The sequence below is a fragment of the Pleurodeles waltl genome, chromosome 4_2, assembly GCF_031143425.1.
Source record: "Pleurodeles waltl isolate 20211129_DDA chromosome 4_2, aPleWal1.hap1.20221129, whole genome shotgun sequence".
In the NCBI taxonomy this organism is placed as follows: Eukaryota; Metazoa; Chordata; class Amphibia; order Caudata; family Salamandridae; genus Pleurodeles; species Pleurodeles waltl.
The window spans coordinates 623,461,385-623,482,957 of NC_090443.1; the positions used below are offsets into that span (position 1 = coordinate 623,461,385).

The following is a 21,573-nucleotide window of genomic DNA, read 5'->3' on the forward strand; positions in this document are numbered from 1 at the left end:
AAGTAGAGAGAAAATAAAATGGGGCAAGTAGGGGGAGCGGGCAGTGATAGATAAGGGGAAGATAGAAAACTATACAGGTATGTAGAGAGTCGGAAGCAGATAGCGAGAGAAAGTGATGAAGACGGACTGACAGACAAGTGAGACTGGAGAAAGAGATAATTTAACCGAGTTGGGGGGTGGGTGACATGGAATGTGGGAGCCCTGGCCAATTGCCCACTTTGCCCAGACCTTAAAACGTCCCTGAGTAAAGTAAGACTAAAAAAAAGCCTCGTGCGTGCTACCCATTTAATTCCAAGACGTTATACATTTTACTTTTCCTGTATCTGTTATTACTAGGCTGTCTCCTTCAGACCAGCTACGGGATTTGACTCCTTCCGTCGGCTCTGTATCACCCCTCAGCTACTTCTCCTGTGAAGGTTGGCGTTGCCTCTGCCGTTGCTAGGACGAGTGTTTGCGTTCGAGAATGGGAAGCACCGGGGGCTGAACTAAGATCCTTGTTCCAGGGGTGGAAACATCCAAACGCTCGCCTGAAGTCCCTGCTGTTGCACAGAGGCAGTCCACGATGGTTTCATTTTGGCTTTCCGACACAGAAACGATCTACAGAGAAGACCGGTGACGTCAGCATTCTCATATAGCCCTTTTGTAGTTTTCGCTTCACTGCGCCACCCCTGTGTGATTCTTTTGGTTGAGTCCGTCCGGCGTTAACCTCCAGCAGCAATGTGCGGAGCTATGACCGATGAGCAGTGGCAGGGCGGAGGCGGTCGGTATTGGAGTGCGGTATACCAGTGGGCACTTTACACTGAGGAGCTCCTTGACATGAGCATCGGCCAGCAGTGAAGGCTGACACATTCCCTCAACCTCCAAGAGGGAACGGAGCAGCTGCGGCATCTGCCGGTAAGAGAGCTGTACGCCCTACATCTGCAGCTCCTTGACATGCCAAGGGCAGCATGGACCACTTCCTGGAGAAGTAGGGTAGTGGCGAAATCGTACGTGTATCCCTTCACCAGGCACAAGTAATGCAAGTACGGGGCAATTAGAATGTGCCATTACCGGTAAATGGTGTGTGTGAGCATAGTGGGATCCGTTGTGAACAAGGGTACACGATTCTGTGGGCATATGGGGAGCAGGTGTTAAGAGGAAGTGCTCGTGTGGGCAAATGTAGAGCTGATGTGGGGAAAGGGGTGCTAGTGTCGGCTTGTGGGTGCATGTTCTGGCACGGGAATGCTGATGCTGGCATAATTTATGCAGGGGTGGCAAAGAGGTTATGCACCTCTCGGAGATGCACGGGGGATGCTGATACCTGGCAGGGAGAACGCTGAAGACAAGGATGCGCGGATGCTCTCTAGCAGCCATGTGCTGATGTCATGAATGGGTCGTGATGCTGCATCTGCTGATGATTCAGCATCCTTGGCTGCGCAGCCCCCTTAGACCAGGTATTGGGAGGCTGCAGTCAGCAAAGGTGTGCGACTGAACCTTGCCACCTAGGGGTTGCGGGGCGAGCTAGACGTGAACACATAAGAATAATCTACCTCATATGTGGTGGCAAGCGAGCACAGCTGGCGAATAAAGTAATGTCGTGCGGATGAGACTCCATGGTTCGTTGGCACCACAGAGCAGGGTTCACACCCTTACAGTGGTCTCAAATAACAGGCTCTGTTGTCACTTGGATGACAGGGGCACTCTGGCAGGGTGGCGCCATCCCATACAGTGTCTCCCCTTGTTTACTGTGTTATATCTGTTTATATATACCGCGCAGTCTTTACATGCTTAAGATATGTTTTTCATTTTTTCCGTATTTGGGATGGGACATTATTTACTTGCTCCAAGTTTGTACGTGGTGCGTAGGCAATACGCCTTTTCTTGTGTTTTCGTCTCTTTGATAAGTGGGTTGCGCATGACTTTATGTAGGGTGCAAGTTAAAAACTCAGCAGTAAGATATTTCATCCAAATGGCGTCGTCTAGTTACTGTTTTTTTTTTACTTTCATCTTGTCATGTACATACATTTTAAAGGTTTATTTCGTGGCCAACCAGGAAGCGACTTATCTTACAGCAATAATTTTGGAACAACATTGCTTCAATTATTTAAAAATCGCTTCCACAAAAAAAACTTTTCCCACGGCTCGTGTCACAGAGCGATAGTGCGATCCATTACAGGCACTGCGGCAGGGCCCATCCAGCGCGTATGTTCAGATTAATGAGTCACACATAGTGGACGGTGATGGGGTGGAAGCGCGTGCACACCACCCGGAGAGCGATATGCTCGTCTCCTAGCAGGGCAAGGCTGGGCTTGGGGGGGGGGGGACGACTGGCGGAGTTGGGCTTCGGGTCCTTTTGATTTTAACCTGGTTAATGACTTGGCAGCTGTATAAGGAACGCACGAAGACGAATGCTTCTGAAGCAGTACAGCACTGTTGGGAGAGTACATTGCAATGCATCGGATAGATTGGTGGACAGTAAAAAACGGCCGTGTTTTAAAGTGTGACAACAGACGTGTCTGGGAAGTGCTTCGGCATATGGAGCCTGGGACAGATTGGACCCAAACGCCGGAAATGGAGGGTGGTTAGGTTTCATGGGAGAGTGATAGGATATCTACTAAAACATGCTTGCTTACATTTTAAGAAACAAACTACTTTTTATAATTAGGGAATATTGGTGTTCTTTTCATTTAGTGATATTTCTAAATCGGACCTCTAGTTGGTATAATAGTTTTGTCCTAAAGATGATATATTTCTACAAATGTGTGTTTTCCCAGCTGCTTAAAACAATGACACCTTAATTTTATGATAGAAAGATTGGTGCCTTGTTTGGTAAGTTATCATAGAAAGAATATATATTTCATGCACTTTTAGGAATTGGTGGTGCATTCACGATAAGCAAGAGCACCACACAGTTGTTTGGGCAATATGCTGAGGACCCGAACTTTGTACAGACCTCTAGGTAACTAGTCAAAGGCCCAGGAAGCCCTGAGTTGTAAGTGTTTTTTCTCTTTGATGTTCCAAAGGTAGCTGCATTCTGAAATATCTTTATCTGTGTTATTGGTGTCTGGTGTGGGTTGAGGCACAATCCTCTACAGTAGCCACATCCAGTCTATGGGAAACCACCCTGCAGTGTTTTCTTTAAAGGAGAAGAACGACAGCCATTACACAGTACAGACAATTTGTAATTGCATGGATTCCTGGGTGTGTCAAACTCTTTTTCAAGAGTGAGACCGTCATCAAATTTAAATCCACAATTCCTCCATACTCAACCAGTGCACTGATCGAACCTAATGGAAGCACAGAGAAGTGGTGAGCAAGTGTATCCAGAAGGAACAATGCTGGGCCTAGCTGTATGATCATTATTTGTGCAACACTGAATTCAAGACATTTTTTAAAATTAATCAGACAGGCACAGTCTTTGAATTAAATAAATGACGTTTTCTCGTTTTGTAATTTGTAGCTGGAATATGATTAATGAAACATTTTTTATTTTCCATACCGATGTTGGTGCTAGCTTATGATTCAGCCCAGAGTGCCGTTGAGTGGAGTCTCCCTTTCCCCAGTCAAGTGAACCTAATGTTCTGATGGTTTTCAAAGCTACGTCTTCCGGTGTGCATAGATGGACTGCATAGATTCTACATTTTCTGTAATTTTGGGAAGCTGTGTCATTCCGTGGGTTGCATTTACACTGCTACTAGGTAGAATCCACAGATTCTTAATGATCTGGTGGTTTTCAAATCAATCCTAGTATTTTAGTGGGGTCGGTCTATACTGTGTCTAGATGGACTCCACAGATTATTAATGTCTGGTATTTTTAGGAAGCTGTTTTATTCAGTGGGTTGCACCCACACTGCCAATATATTGGATTCGACTCATTCCTTATTTTCTGATGGTTTTCAAAGCCTAGTCTTCCAATAGGTTTAGTCTATACTCAGTGGCGGCTGGTGACATTTGAAAGTGGTGGGGCGTAATAGTCTGGGTACGACTTTTATGTAGCGAGCAAGCTCAGTGGACAAACGTGGGGTCCAGGGTGGGTCCTCCACCCAAGAAAAAATAGAAAAAAGATTGACAAGTGGTCCATTTGAAAGGAAATAAATTTAGTGAGAAAGCCAGGTTTATAAAGCAGTGGGAATGTATAGTCTTGAAATATTAAACACATATCTTACTGCATTAATACGTTCACCCTTTACTTTAATGTGCGAATTGTGCAACAACTTCAGGCCCTTTAAAGTGTGTGTTTACCCACTGTCTTGCACTCCATGCGGCATCAACTTTGGAAGTATATGTTCTAACCAGGCATCAGGAAGCACACACAACTGCTGGCTGCAACCAGTCATACATAAATATGTGCAGACAGGTCTTTAAGTGGGATGAAAAAAGTGGGGGCTCTCTAAAAAGGGAAAATGCAAAATGAGATGTTATTGCGTCCAGAAATATAACACAACAATTGACATCACGTAAAGCCTGCCAGTACAGTTGGCTTTGTCAATGTTTGTTAGCTGTGGAAGATAAATGAGTAACAGCAATGATTAGTTATAAATAATTAACATTGAAAATGTTTCAATTCTAAAATTGTGAGACTATGAATTAAATATTGTTGAGGCCTGCGGAAGGAGTAGGGCCTTCAGTTATTTGTTCTTTAATGTTAGATATGTTTGCCCTATTTCTCTTCACATCTCATCCATCTGCACATTTTCAACCTCCTCTCTCCTCTTCAGCACCCTCTTTTCACTCTCCCCTGAATGCACTCCCTGCATCTCCCTCATTTTACCACCCCAAACATACATTGCACTCATTCACATATAAGCACTTTATTTCCTTTTGCTTTTGCCTTCTAAATATTATGACCTCTGTGCATCCTCTTCACACACATTTACACTAAGGGCCAGATGTATCAAGGTTTTTTACATTCGCAAATGGTGCGAATGCCCGTTTGCAAATGCAAAAATCCAGTTCAGAAGGTAAGAAAGACATTCTGAACGCAATTTTAAGGAATCGCTAAAATAACGATTCCTTAAAATTGCAACCCTGTTTAGAGAGTCGCAAATTGCGACTCTCTAAATAAGAAAAGGATTCCTTATTTGCGATTTCTTAGCACATGTATGAAGCCATTCCTAAATGCGATTTGGGCATTTAGGAATCGCTATTTACCACCAGGTTGAACCTGGTGGTAACCATGTGCAAAATAGAAAAATGCATTTTAAATGCATTTTTAAAATGTACATGTAAAGCACACATGCCCTTTTGGCATGTGTGCACCTTACATGTCCCCAAAAATAATTTTGGGGTGCAGCAGAGGGGGACCTAAGGCACCCTGGGGCTTTGCATTTCCAAAATTGCGATTTCTGGTTAAGAAATCGCAATTTTGGAAATGCAAAAAATTGGCAGGTATGGGCCAACAGGCCCATAGGTGCGAATGGGGCCGGTATCGCAATTTGCGATTCGGTAATAGCATTTGCGCTTTTTAAGAAATTGCTATTACAGATTCGCAAATGTGATACATGCCATTTTGCGAGTCGGAAATAGCGATTTCTTAAAAATCGCTATTCCCGAATCGCAAAAGGCCTTCATGATACATCTGGCCCTAAATGTCAAATGTAACTGGAAAACGTGACCATTGTTCTGTGTGCTTTGTGAAGACGCCAACACACTGACAGGCACTTTGCTTTACCTTCAGCCTCAGCACCAGCACTCTCAATGAAAGCCCCTCATAAACACCTGGCACGAATCAAAGTGTGCACTAGGCAAGACAGAAACAGATCATGATAAAACAGCTAACTCTCTTGGTGGAAGCAACATTAATTAAAACGTGAAATAAGAGAAACTAAATCACTTTTTAATATTCATTGTTTGCATATCAATTCATGTTTTTGGCATTAATGCTAAGGGCATGATGATAGGGACAGTTTTAAGGCCATACAGCAGATAAATGCCTTTACAGTAAGCACATATTTCTCCCTTTGTGCTTGAATCCAATATTTGGATCAATTTTGCAAGGGAACAAGAACCATGCTCGTCTTTTGGATCAATTTCATGAGGGAACAAATGCAGCACCTCCACTTCTAAAGAAGCCAGCGATTTGCAGCCAGGGCTTGGGGCGTCACAGTGGGGGAGGTCAGTGTGGCAAGGGGTCTCAGTACCATGAAGATAACATAAGGTTAGCATTATAACACTTACCATTACTCAAGACAAGACAACAAGTTACTCATGCTTGCATCCACTTCTACTGCGTGAGGAATGGGGGAAAGAGTGGGCTCTATGTCAGTGAATGTTAGACGGCTGGGATGTAGAAGTTTCAGTGATAAAAGGTACACGTTTATTTGAGCTGCGGATTACATGTTTAATATGACATATCACGTCATTAGTCTGCAGAAGAAATAAAACGAGCGTAACTAGCCATGATAAATTACTGGAACCATTCCTGCCTTTGAGAGCCAAATCACCTACAGAGGCAGTGAAAGAAGAGGAGAGCAGAGAGAACAGATTTTTTTCTTATTGTCTGTAAAAAAAGATAGAGCTCCAACTTACTTGTGTGCAGGGTTGTCTTTGGCATTTTTATGACTTGAGGTCTTCAGGTCACAATCCTGTCTCCCAGAGAGCCCTGGATGGAGTTATTTATTGTATTTATTCCATTTCTCTGCCACAGACTGCTTGTAATGCAGGAAAAGGGGATTTTGTTTGCACAATGCCACATTCTTTTAATATAATGTGACCTCTGGTACGTAGACCCTTCTGATCACACCCCATCATTTGAGTAAATAGGAAAGGGTGGATAATAATATCGGAGTGACATGAAGTTTTCAGAAACCCGGGCTGAACAAAAAACGCTCCAGGCTGTTTACTATCAGGGCTACTGGTGGAGGAGGAGATAAGCCAAGGACGTCACGTCACTGCGTTCTGAGAAAACGTAAGGGCTTTGCGTGGGCAAGCCCTGTCAGCCCTACTGTGCAGCTTTCAGCCACATACTGACACAGGCGCAGTGGGGCTTTTCAAAGTGCACAACTGTCACTCGGAAAATGTTGTGCACAAAAAGTTTTACTTTCATCATGTAATTAAATATATGCTTCACTAGAGAGGCCAGAAAAGGCTAGGGGCGCAGCCCCTTAGCCCTTGAACACCAGCCGCCCCTGTCTATACTGTGCCTGGATGGAATCCATAGAATGTTAATTGTTTGTTGGTTTGGGAAGTTGCTTCTTGCAATGGGTTGTTCCTATGCTACTCCTAAATGGACTCTATGAATTCTCAATTTTTTGTTGCTTTTTGAGGCTGTGTATTTCAACATTCTTCAGTCTCAGGTGGACAGCATAGTGTTATAGATCTCTTGGAAGATGTGGAAAACTGTTTTTCTAATGAGCTGCACCATTGCCTCTCCGAAGTGGAAGTCATAATTATAAACATCTGGTAGATTTGGGAAACTGTATCTTCCAGTGGGTTAAACGCTGCTGGCACACTCACCTAATAGTTTTGAGAATCAGTGTCTTTAAGTGGGTTGCACCTAAGCCACTTTTAGGCAGACTTTATAATTTTATCTCCTTTTGTTATTTCTGACAAGCTTTGTCTTTTAGTTGGTTGCACTTCCCCCTCTTCTAGCTGGATCCCATAGACTTGCGTTTCTTTTAGTCTTTGGAATCTGTGTTTTCAGTGAGTTGCTCCTTTGCTGCTTACAAGTGGACACAGTAGACTCCTAACCTGCTTTGTGGATGAGAAACTGCATTTTATGGAGGATTGAGCCATAGTGTTTCTCCAGCCACATGAACACAGACAATACCTTTCCACTATCACCCTCAATCTTTTGCCGTTCTAAACCAGAGACCATCCAAAATGGATCCCACTGGTCCCAGTACTCAGACTGCTACTATGCACAGATTCTTACTGCCATACTCATTACACATCTATCACACACACATGCAGTTGACATGCATACAGAACACAGTGCAAGGTCTGGAGTTCATGTTAAAGCCGAGTTTTACATGAGTGTGGTTGGTACACCACACAATCGTTTGATGAAGAAAATGGACAAGACTAATAGTCCACAAAACACAGAACAATACCACATCCACTTTGTGCATTATGTTGGTTCAGAAGGCAAGCATAATGTCCAGGTCACAAAACAGGTTCTTGACCTCATACTACCTTGGCAGGCCTAGGACTCTGCACACACACTAGATTAGCATGTTTGCAGAGCGGAGCCAAACACAAAGTCAGCATATCTGTTTCACAGGTTTGCACATCAGTATCCCACCAGTATCACAGGAAGGGACATTTCTATCACTTTGCCCTCTAATATCTTTGACAGCTATAATGTTATCTCTCTTCCCCCTTTCACATCAGCTTGTTTCTGCACCAACTTTGATGTACCAAAAGGCTCAATCATCTTTCTTCAGTTATGGCCTTCTTTAATCCACTACTTTACGTTATTATGTCATTCAACCAAACCTGCTACAACTATGTCAGCAGCACACAGACCATAAGGAAGCTGGTAAACCCAATGCACCTAGAGGCCCCAGGACTAGGCTGCTACATTTGTGCCATCGACCAACAAGTGCCAGGGGACTACTTTAAACTGAAGTCTGCCTAAACAAAGATCTATGCCTGGGATGAATGGAAGAAGTACCAGGCCACCAAAGGTGATGGTAGCCTGTACTTTCTATTTGTATCCTAAGTGTGGTAAGATGTATTGAAGAATCTACGTGGAGCAGAAAGCACTTCTTGTAACTTACATTAGTTGGAGACAAGTCATATGGGGGGGTTCCATGATCACTCCAGGATTTCTTAATTCAGTAGATGTCGCATAGTAGGACTGAGGCAGGTGGCTAGTACTTCTTCCATTCGCCCACAGGAACGCAGGCCTCCTCAGGTGCCACATATAGAAATCATTTTATTAGATCTGCCTGGGAAGTTCTATAATCCCCTCTTGTGTTTGTAGCCAGACTTGAAGTTGGAAGGATAATATTTGGGGCCTGACTGATGTAAATCTTACTATTTTCTTCTTTAGATAATCTTATAATTGAATGCAAGTGAAAACATTTTGAAAGACGTATAGAGAACTTGGGAGAACTGGATAATATAAACTAATGAGACAGGAAAAGCTAAGTAAAGTGACTGAATTGCAGACATTTTTTTCTTGGGTGGAAGGAAGTACATTAAAGATAAATGCAAATGAGCTTGGAAGCAGCAGACAAAAATCTAGCTCAAACGCTCTATAGAGACATAAAGCAGAGTTAGGCCAAAAACACTACCTGGAAAAGAAGCTCTACTTACACTTGAGGATAAAGGAAATCAGTAATATCACATTGGCATAGACACTCCCTAGCATCAGTAGGGGGATATCGACCAATGTGCTGCTTCAGACAGTGAGAGCAAATTATTGTATGGAGCAGTTCCTGGTACAAAAGGCAGAACCAGATATGCTTGAAAACTCACCTCTTTAAAGAACACTACGTCACAGTACATCAGCTGTCCATAACGCAGCTACTCCTCCCATAACTCATTGGCTTTATTGCTATCTTTGACCCTGTACAGTGCGTTAATGTCTTTTGGCTAAGATTGTACAATAGAAATACCACATACAATCATCTCTGGATAGATTGTGGTAACCAAATTAAGCTCTAACTTTGTTTCTGGGAGGTGTGAAGTGTCAACTTTCAACTCCACATTTAAAAAATATACATTTGCTCAAAAAAGGTAGTTGAGAAATGTCTGGTCTGTGCCATTCATAGGTGTTTATGAAGCTACATTAAACACAGTGTTATTGCAAAAAGCTGGATGACCCACATTAGCTCATTGGAAGTCAGTGGCATTATAGGCCTTCTGTTACATCCTATGCCAATCATTGTCATCATGTACACTGATACTTCCATCGTATACCAGTGATTGCCATCATATGCACTGATACTCGTCGTACGTCACTCATTGATATCACATTTCATGGTACCTCATTACTTGTCAGTCAATACAATGATAAATCCAAGCATCCCATCCTATGCACATGTTCCCTTGTTGGTGCCATAAGGGGTGGCACCTATCCTGGGTCGGGTCTCATCTGTATTTTTCCTGGGATGTTTTGCAGATGGAGCGCGGCAGGCTGCAGGACATTTACAGATTGTAAGTTTGCAGTCTTTCCTTGGATATAATGATGGTGATGTGCTTGGGTGTCATATCATTTGACATCATATGACAGCCATGTAATTGTAAGCCTAAGTAACCTCATCGTATGTCAGTCATTGCCATCAAACGGCAAGACAAGTACCTCACCCCTCTACATATCAGTTGTTCTTAGACTCTCTCTCTCTTTCTCTCTCTCCCTCTCCCGCCCTCTTTCTTTCTCTCTCGCTTTCTGCATCTCTTTCTTCCCCCTCTGTTACTCCCTGACCCTATACCTATCTTCCATTGACTCCTTGCCCGCTCTCCTTGACACATTAGTACTGTTGCTAAATTGGCTTCTATCACACAAGGCTACACACTCCTCCTGTGGAAGATGGGTTTCTACAATTACCAAATGCAATTCCTCAAGGGTTGCTATTGAATATTGTTTCTCTTAATTATTATTTTGACAGATGATTTTAACTAATCAACATAATCTCTGTAGCATTAAGTATTCGCCTAACAGGCATCAAACTATAGTCGCACTACATGTTAAGACAGGACAACACGAGTACCAAAACTTAAAACGTTTTTTGCTAACATTCCTATTTATTGAATACGTTTTCAGTTCAATATTTTTTTTTACAAAAACAGTGTGGACCAATAACATTTGAAACACCAAACCACAGGCTAAGCAAACACAATCAAAACAAAACCTTGGTGACAATTTTGATTATGTTTCTTAGTCAAAGTACTCTTTTAAAGTGTCACTGGCTGATGTTCATAAAAACTTTTTTGCTTAAAAAACAGCAGACTATAGTCAACGTTTTGGTCTCTTCACCAAATGTACATTAGACCATCGTCAGGACAGAGATTATCAAATCTAATGTCCCCACTGGTCTAAATAAAGTATCATCTTAGAAATATATATTAGTTACCAAACCATGTATTGTAGTCCATCCAACGCATATTAATCAACAACAGTGGTTGTACACCATTTATATAGTATACTACTTATACGTGATCTAATTTCATTCTAAATCAGTGATACTGATACTATTTTTCTTACTTTTACAAAGATAATATAATCATGGCGAACAGTGTGATTCAATCTGTTACTCGACAAAGAAAAAATAAGATTTCATTTGTGAGAAATCCCCAGTCATGGTGAATTAGGAATTGTTGTTAGTGATCTGTGTGGTCACACAGGACAGGAATCGGTCTCACAGGGCACTATGCACACAGTCCAGGAAGGATTCTTAGACCCATCCATCACCTACTATCAGACTTGCACCACTTTAGCACTCCGACAGTCACCTGAGTAGCAGTCACACCTTACCAGAAGCACTATCAAATTCCTTATGGACTAGTAGTCACACACTTGCAGAAGCGCTCACACCCCTGTCAATGGACCAGTCCGACACTACTGACAGCGCACACACCACTCATACATTAGCCGTCTCACACTACTGATAGCGCTCTAACACCTCTTACAGGCCAACAGTCACACACTGCCAACAGCACTCTCACACCCCTCAGAGTGTAACAGTCTCACATGACTGACAACGCTCTTGCTTCATTAACAGACAACGAGTGTCAGGCTACCTGAAGCTCTGCCACACCCCTCACAAGCTAGCCGCAAATACAGTCGGCCACTCTGTTAACTCAAAGTGTGCCTTCCCTGACTGGTGCGTTTGTGTGGATTGTGGATAGGAATGGGTGGGGCGGTGCAGAGGGGGTGAATGCAATATTCAGTCCTTAGGTGGATGAGTACCAAGATGAATGACTGAGTTAATAGATGATGAGTAGCTGAGTGAATAGACGTATGGTTGGAAACATTCTGACTATTTATAGGCCTGATCTGGTGGCATTTACAGAGTTAGGATTTGAACGGGGCGTAACCACCAACAAAGCACCCCGTTTTCTGATGGCCGCTGCTGTTCCTTGAGCGGAGGAGGGATAGTTACAGTGTATATTTATAACTTCAATGATCTAAATATTTCAGCGCGCAGACTGTGAAATCCAGTTATAGTAACAGTGCAGTGAGAATTGTGATGTGTCTGCCTTCTACAATCCTGAAGTATAATGCCAGCAGCCCTTTTATTTGGTTGCAGTGCAATCACTGTTTATTAATGCTTCCCGTGTCTGCCATTTTGGTGGCAAATGATATTTTCCCCAAGTTGAAGTGGTATAGGCGGGCCTTTCTTCCGGGAACACCCGACTCTCAGCCTCAGTGCTGTAGCACAATAAGCACTGACTCCTCTGCTGGTGTAATTATTGTAGCTTCATAATGGAAAGGGTTGGTGGAAAAATGACACAACAAGAAACACTCAAGTCCATTTTTGAGACATCAACAACAGTACAACAAAAGTACTACTGCATTTGTGAAAAAACTCTTTACATTTAGTTGCAGATATTACACTGAAACTCTTTAACTAAAGCTGTGTAATATTTCCCTTTCTTATAAACCTGCTTGCATAAAGCATAGTATGTATCGCAGTTGCCAGGCAACTTTCACATAAATGAAACAGGAAGTTGTTTTAGGGCAGGGTGCTGTGGATACTTTTCATTAGGCAGTTGTATAAAGTGTTTTCCATGACATGGTATTGGAATGCCTTTCTTTAAATGCTTACGTGCAACACAGTACTGTATTTGTTTGCTGGAACTATGCGATATGACGAATTAAGGAGGTAGTTTATTATATATATAGTGTATAATATTTTTATAGTGTATTAACGCCATCTTCTTGCATTCCCTGTGGACGTTCCAACACCTGTAATTTAAAAATATTGACCACTGGACGTTTTTGCGTTTCAAAAGATTTTATTAAATTATAAACTAGTAATATATTCTGAGATTAAATTACAATAAATACACGAAGCAAGAGGTAATATAAACCTACAATACAGAAATGTTCTTTAAAAAAACAATTACGAAAATTAATAAACATTCAATTTGGCGTGATAAAAAACATTTGCAAAAATAAAAGAAACTAAGGAGGGAATGAACTAGGGAAGGGAACATCTGAATCCAAAGGTATATTAAATTACACCGGAATCAAGATCATAAACATGGTTTTGAAAATTATAAGTAGCAAAACCTTCAAAAAATAAACAAGTTAAGGAGGGGAAGAAACAGTTTAAGTATACATTTATTAATTTATGTAAATATAGAATAATTGAGAATCACAACAGAATATAAGTACCAAAAAAGTAATACATTTTTATGAGTGAGCGCAAAGCGCTCCATCCCATTCTGTAATCTCTCTTTGGGTTTCCAGCCCATGTCTCGTCAGTCACTTTCATTGGTTCTTGGGCTTGCCTTTTAAAATCCGATTGCTTTCATATGTGAAAGTCATGCATACGTCATGCCTTTTCTGGTGTTTAGCCCACCTAGACAGCACCGGTAAACTACTAAAAACATACGAGGCTCGATGTTTTCAGCATGGTGTCCGGGCTACTTTATCTGTTTATTTTCCATGCAGCGCGATTGCGCTGCATTGTTGCATTGAAAATGCTTGTTAACTTTATGGTGGCTTAGAAACGTCTTCAGTTCTTGGAAGACGTGTAATAGAATCTGCAGATAGTCTGTTACGAAAAGAGGTAAGTCATCAACTGCTAGACCTTCAACACCCCTCCCCTACTTCAGTGCTTAGCCCTTTTTTGGCTATTTGTGGTAGATTGCTTTTTGGGTTTCTTAAATGTTTTTACACATAACCCCTTATTTGTAAGGTGGATTTCGGACTTTAGCTGAGCCAGCACCAAACTAGATACCTGGGGAGGTCTAGGGTAGGGTGACTTGCATGGCTCCAATCAGTTTTTTTTTACTCACAATACAATGTTAACATCAAATCCTGCATGAAATCACACGTTTCCATTCATTTTTTAATGATGGAGACTTATGGAGTCTGCAGGAGTCCACAAAATTCCTAACACAAGCGTTGCCCTACTTGTTCCAATACAAATGCTGTGACACTTGTGTGATTGGACCAAGTGCCTGCGACTGCACTAGACCAAACAGAGTTTAAAAGGAGTCCTCCTGCAGTGACCTCCAACCAGGGAACACAGAGGCAGAAATAATACCTCTGAATGCAAATCAAAGCTTAAAGGTTAAAAAGTAATCATTATATATACTTACCTTGCATATACTTACCATGAATGGCAAAGGCATGGGTGGTAAAGTCACGCGTGGTAAAGACACCTGGATGGTAAAGGCAGTGTGGAAAAGGCATGCATGGTAATTGCATGCATTATAAACACATACATACACCCAAGAGGCTGAAGAGCCACACACTAAAGTCCAGATTATCCCGATAGTCTTTTGTTTCCTACTGCTGTTAGCCCTTCTTATTGCTTTTTCCTGACATTTCTGTTTCTCATATATTAGCTATATCTTTCTAAACGAAACCATGTAGTTTTATGCTAACTCTGTCTTTCAGTACTAATACCTATGTTTTCTTGTTGTCTTAGCTTTTCTTCAGCCCCTGTCCTCTTTCCCCAAATTAAGTATGTTGACCTTACCAAAATAATGTTTGTAATATTGTTTATGTCATTATTTACATTTGGCTGTGCATTCAAGTTATTATGCCCCGGGTTTGTTTTTGTTGTTGGTTCACCAAGTGACCTGTAGGGCACGCATTCTTATAAGTGCATGTTTTGCATCCTTGCTAGGCTCTTATTACCTTCAGTAGGTTGGAGACCGAGCTGTTGCCTCAGACCAAGACAAACTCAGCATTCTACTATTGTGAGGCACATAAAGGTGGAACCACCCTTGTCCTCTGCTTGAATGCCGAGCTTCCTTGACTGCTCTGCAGCACCCGTGACATGGTTCACACCGTCTCTCTGGCTCTTTAAGTATCTGTTTCAGCTTTCCCAAGTCTGCAGGGCAAGTACTGGTGTAGTATTTGGGAGTTAAATGAAGTGGGATGGAATGCTGGATTGCTATGACCATGCACTCCCTTTCCAGTAGGGGGCTATTTTGTAATGGTTTTAGTGTTGTTTTCTTCTACAGCATCATAATGTGGGAGCATTGCTAACTGAACTTCGCCTTATTGTTTTCTTTAAAAGAAGACACATGTTTACATAAGAATTTTGGGTTACCCCCATCTTTATTTCTGACCCTGTTAGGTTCATTTCAGCCTGCAGGTCACCTAACTTCCATTTACTTTTAGCCCTAACCGTTCCACATGTATTCCCTGTTAATTCGTTTGGGGGGGTGGCAGTTCATGTAGATATTGTTTTATTGAGTGAGGTGGTGCTGCACAATGCCCTTGAAAAAGTTTTGCCTCACAACTCAGGGATTTTACTCCCTTACTGCTGTCCCTAGTGAGTACCAGTCTGCAGAGCTATGACAACCCACAACTACTGCTCTTCCCTTTAACATTGCAAGGGATGTTAGTCATTCGTTCAAGTGAAAGTAACACACCACTAAAAGATGCAACTGTATTCTACTGACTTAAGCGCTTCTCTTAAGATAGCTGACTCTTCTGTATTGAGGCTGATGGGCCATTTTTCAAGACACTATGTTGACCCCATTGCTAACCATTACACTGTGAAGAGGCACTCATGAGCAAGTCATCTAGCCATATTCTCTGTGATAAGTTATCATGTGTTGAGGATATAAACCACATGCTCCTTAGTGATCCAGCATTCCCCGCCTTGAGGGTATTTACCCTCTCCTCATCTTAAGGAGCAAAGAGAAGTCTGGTTGTTTAAAGGCATCCCTATCGAGCCGGTTGCAACATCAGCCCCCCTCTGCAAGATAGTTATTGCAGAGCTGTAAGGTCATTACTTCCCCTAGGAAATCTGGAGTGGACTCTTGAGAGAATGACTACTTCATATTTTTAGTTACTTGATGTTGTTCTTGAAAGTTCTTGAACTTGACAGGAATGTTACAATAACGGATTGCCATGTAAACATTGAAACCTTGCGTCACTGACAACAATATGTTCTATGTGGTGTGACCAATATGCAAACAGGCCTTCCTCCTAAGAGTTGGAGGAGTATTTTAATTAAGATCAACTTCATAGTATCTCACTTGGGACACAGGGGAGAAGGCTCTTGATGCCAATGACACGTTGCTTAGTGAACAGGTCCTAAAAGTGATGTTAACATTTGTTTGAACCTTCAACTATAGTCAGAGAGCCATGTTGTATGCACAGTTTATTCCATCATTCTTTCTTACTGCCTTGGCTGTGGGGTAAAAAGGCCTTGTCTCATGTCACAGAGATGGAACCAAACAGGCTTCCTTATCGCAATGACATTTCTCCTGGCACAGTTAAACATTCTCCTCTCAAATAATGATAGCATGTTGAGGGTTATAACGTGCTTAATCAGCCGTGGGAAGCGTATCCAGTGAGCAATAAAACCAGACCTTATGTGAAAGTGAAAGCCAAGTCCATGACTACCTGTACAGCTGATTTGGCTCTGCAGTGTTTCATTTGTCCCTGAGATTTCCGTGCATTTCCTTGTTCAATTGTTTCAGGGTTTTTTTAATCCTAAAATGAGCTCCAAATTGCACATTTTGCGCTCCTTATGGAAATGTTTGGTGTACCTTAAGGCCCTTAGTTGTTCTGTCCATGGGTACTCATCAACCCCTATTTGCCTAGGTCCAGGTTAGTGGCACAATCTATTCAGTTTTGCTCAGGTCCAGGCTAGTGGCATAATCTGTTAATTTTTTGGAGTCCAGAGATGCCTGGTGGTCCTCCTGCTTAAGTAAGTCCAGTGACCTGCTGTAAGTGGAGCCTCTTCATGTTTATTGTTTTAGTGAATATTAATGTTTAGTAACTAAAAAAAATAGTGAGTTGTTCTGTTCACTGTACTGTAGAGACTCACACTTCACTTCAGTGAGGAGGGCCATAAAGTCTGATACCAGTCTACTGTAAGACTAAGGGCCTTCTTAAATGTAGACGGTAACAGTCCAGCCATCAGTTTTCTGACTGAAAAGCCATCAGCTGCCATGACGGTCCTCCTGCCGTATTTAGATGTTGGCAGTCCCATAGACTTTAAGTCGCCCAAGACTCACCGACTCCACCAAGTAATCCCATCTGCTCCAATGGAGCCATAAGAAAGAGTGGCTGATGGCAAGACTCCAGAAACACTTACAGCTGAGCACATTTGTATGTGATATACCTCCAAGCAAAAACGAGCAGTGCGACCTCCACTTCTGACTTGGCGGATTGGGGGACAAAGGGGCTGAAAACTCACCCTTTCTCCTGATTCATCTTCCATTTCTGGCTGGACATGGCTGGACAGGACCCTCTGTTGCTGCTGCCACAGGTCCCTGATGACAACAGGACTCCCTGTCACTGGACACGAAGGTAGGCAACCCGCATTGGCTGTTCACATTGTGGGGGGGTGTCTCTGTACATGGGCATGGGACCACTGCAGACATATACATGCAACTGTAATTTTTTAAAATTACTGTGACACACATATGTCGGGAACACAGGTGGGCCAGACATGGGTGGGGACACACTGGTACACAACACATATCGACCACATACACAGCTGTCATTATGGTGCCAGTATTCATTGCCAAATAAATGCTGGCACCAGAATCACAGTACATTTACACTTGTCCAATGTGTCGATGTGTGCATATTGCAAGGAGACCTATACCTGTCATGCCTTGCTTGAGTTGTGTGTGTGTGTGTGTCAGTACGTGTATATGTGTGTGTGATGCGATTGGCTGGGTGAGGTGGAGGGAGGTTTACTGGGTGATGTGGGTGTGTCAGAATGTGTGCCACGTGCATGTGGCCTGGATGTTGTGTGTATGTTGTGTTATGTTGCTGCTTGTAGAACTCAGGTGCATGTTGTTGTGTGGCGGTCGCTGTCGCAATGTGTGTAGTTATGCTTGTGTGTGTGTGTTTGTGTAGAAGAGTGTGTTGGTTGTTGTGGTTGTGCCATGTGTGGGTGCAGTGTCCCTAGTGTGTGTATGTTGTGTGATGGTTGTACATGTATGTGTGTTTTCAGCATGTAGGTGTTGTGTTGTGGTGTAATGGCAGTGGCAATGGTGTGTATGTGGTGTGTCATGTGTGATGCAGGGGGATGCATATGTGAAGGGTAGAGAGAGTGTCTGTGTGACTTACCTCTATTTCACAGCCACTGGGATTGTACGATGTCCATTGGGTCCAACAATGACCTCTCTCCGTCAGGAAACCGCTGCCAGTACACGATCCCTCTAACTGTACCATATAAATACACCCCATGGGAACCTTCCTGCCTGACGGCTTGGAAGAGCACTCCATTGTGGCGGTCTTTGGTTAAGCCGTAATACATCTAAATACGATGGGTGGAAGACCGGCAACTTGGTGGTCTTCTTGGGTCTGCCGCTGATGCAGCTTTGCAGTGCGAACACCAAGATCTAAATCAGGCCCTAAGGTTGATTTACATATGGTTGGTTCTGTAGTGCCCTCTAGTGTGTCCTGGTCACAAGATATCTAACAGACACACCCTGATCCTATGCAGGAGTATTTCACTACCTGACCACTTTGTCAAACTCTGAGACACTTTGCAGTGTTACAATTTCACTCCTTTACAATTGCCTCTGTGTTTCTGTGTTTTCTTTGTTTCAGTCTGTTTTGTGTGTTTGACATCATGAGGCGAACAAATGGTACACTGAATGGTACAGTTAGCAAAACTGTAACAGATTCACCAGGCTTTAGTGGGATGATTGTGGGATGATTGTGATTTTTCTCCTTTCCAGTACAGTGTTTGTGAATTGGTTGCAATTGCAAAGGATATATGTTGGCACAAATTGTTTGAAAAATTTAGTAATTTTACTTAATATAGAATTAGGTTCTCGTTTTCAGGTGTTTCCAGTGTTTGTGATCATTATTTATCACAAATGGTTTCTAGAGATAGACATATCTAGGGGGATAGAGATATTGGAGCAAGGCACTCAAGCTAGTTCTGATTGTATTCATGAGACAGACATCTTCAATTGTAAGATCAAATTATTGATCTGAGTGAATAATTTGTTCAGAATTTGATATCTGAGCCCTGAAGAAGTGTTTATTTGTGAACAATCATGTCAAATTAGACATTTATCCATGACAAGGAGAGACATTTCTCACATTGAATATTCATCTGTGACACTTAAAAGAGATTTCTTTCAAATATTCAAAGTTCAATGACTTCATATTGTCTCTCAGAGAATTATTTATATCTTGTTGGAAGCATAAATTTAAGAACACAACTATTCAATCTTCAATCACAAAGTCAGGAAAGGACTAAGTTATGATAAATTGTCTCACCATAATAAAGTGTTTCACATAACATAATTTAATATGAAGTAAAAATATTTAGGGGCAAATTTAAGAAAAGTGGCACTGCATCCTATGCAGCGCCACTTTTCTTGCACCCCTTAGTGCCCCCCTAACGCCACCATGTGTGCACCGTATTTAAGATATGGCACACCATGGCAGTAGTTAGAGAATTAGCACCAAAAGTTTTGACGCTAGTTTGCCACTTTGCAGGATTAGCATCAAAAGTTTTTATGCCATTTTGTGTGGCATTTTTAATGCCTGCACAGGCAGGCATTAAAAATGCCACAAAAAATGGCGCAAAGAAATCTTTTACATTTCTTTGCACCATTTTTTCAAACCCCCCCCCCAACGCGGTAACGACCCCCTTGCATACATTATGCCTGGTGCAGGCATAATGTGGCGCAAGGGGTTACAAAGTGGCATAATGGATGCATGTAAATATGGCAAAGTGATTTTTGAAGCCTAATCCCACATTAACATTAAAAAAATGACGCTAATGTGGTGCTAGAGGTTCTTAAATCTGGGCCTTAGTAGGTAGCAAATATTTACATCAACATTGGCATTATTATGCAAACATTTTAAATAACAGGCTTTCCATGCTTCATAAAATCTAATAATGAAGAAGATGTGGTGTGTTCTAATGCAAGCCTGTTCCATACTTTTTATCTAAGAATAGAAACAGGTTTTTCACCTCTCCCCAAGAATTTATCTGATGGAAAAAATATCAAAATATGGTTAATGAATCATAGGTTTTTTGCTAGATGATATGGAAGATTTGTTCCTCCAGTTATTTAGGTTCCTCTAACTTTTAAACATTTATTCACCAGGCATAGCATTTTTTATTCAAGATAATTTTATTTGAATTTTTTAGACACTAGACATTCCGCACCCACACACATCGCAGGACACACACTGGACCCCATCTTCACCTCAAGCAACCGTATCACCATGGAAACCATCTCCACCCCAGACTGGACTGACCACTGCTGGATACACTTCACAATCACTGCACCCAGCAGCCACACCCGCACCCAAATGCTCAGGACCCCCCATAGGAAATGGAACAAAATCACTAACAAGCAACTCACCTCATCGCTCGCCAAATCCCTCCCTCCTCCATCTGATGATGCCAACACAGCAGCTTGCAATCTCAACACATGGATCACCGAATGCGCCAACACCCTAGTCCACCTCCAGCTGGCACCGGCCAAACACATACCTAAGGAAGCCAGCTGGTCCACCACCGAACTCCAAGAATCAAAGCATACCCAGAGACCTTTAGAGAAGAAATGGAGGAACAGCCAAATGAGCGAAAACCTCTCCTCATTCAGAGCTGCAACCGCCGCCCACCGACAAAAAATCAAGAACGCAAGGAAGGATGCACTTCGTGAGCGCATCATCTCCTCCGCACACAACTCTAAGTAAATCTTCTCAGTCATCATTGAGTTCACAGATCCCCCCCTCCGAAGCCACCAGCATCCCACTATCACAGGACTTCTGCGACAAACTCGCCACCTTTTTACACCACAAGATCCAGGACATGTACGACAGCTACCTCCCGAAAAATCCTGGCACTGGTACCTGTGACCGACTCCTCCCCCCAGAACCCACCCAGACCATCTACAGCTGGTCCAGCTCACCACAGAGGAAACAGTCAGCATCATGAACAGCACCCACTCCAGAGCCCCCACTGACCCCTGCCCGCACCACATATACATCAGAGACAGCACATCCACCCCCCCCCCTGAGCTCCGGAACACAATCAGCTGCTCCATCAACACTGGCACCTTCTCCGAGGACTGGAAACATGCCGAAATACACCCTCTCCTGAAGAAACCTTCAGCCGACCCATCAGAACTAAACAATTTCTAGCCCATCTTGCTGCTACCCTACCCCACCAACGTACTGGAGAAAGCAATCAATGCACAACTATGGAATTTCATCGAGGCCAACCACTCCCTGGACAGCTCCCAGTCCGGCTTCTGCAGCAACCACAGCATGGAGACAGCCCTCTTGGCAGCCACCAACGACATCCGATTACTCCCTACACCGCGGCCACACCGCAGCGCTCTTACTCCTCGACCTCTCAGCAACATTCGACACGATCCCCCACAGCACTGTGTGCACCAGACTCCATGACATGGATCCACTCCTTCCTCTCCCTCTCCGGGAGGACGCAGAGGGTCAGACTCCCACCCTACACCAGACCCAAATGAGTCAACTGCAGAGTCCCCAAGGATCCT

At 42.8% G+C, this 21,573-nt stretch overlaps 1 protein-coding gene across 2 annotated transcripts in view; it reads left to right on the forward strand.

The window, feature by feature from the left end:
* The first annotated feature begins 710 nt into the window (after positions 1-710).
* Positions 711-21,573, forward strand: part of TTLL7 (tubulin tyrosine ligase like 7) — a 950,867-nt gene continuing 930,004 nt past the window's right edge. Inside the window, exon 1 of one of the 2 annotated variants that reach the window (XM_069232204.1) lies at positions 711-894. The gene's annotated coding sequence lies outside the window, so the exon portion shown is untranslated. The remainder of the gene's footprint in view (positions 895-21,573) is intronic. The other variant, XM_069232205.1, reaches the window with a different exon arrangement.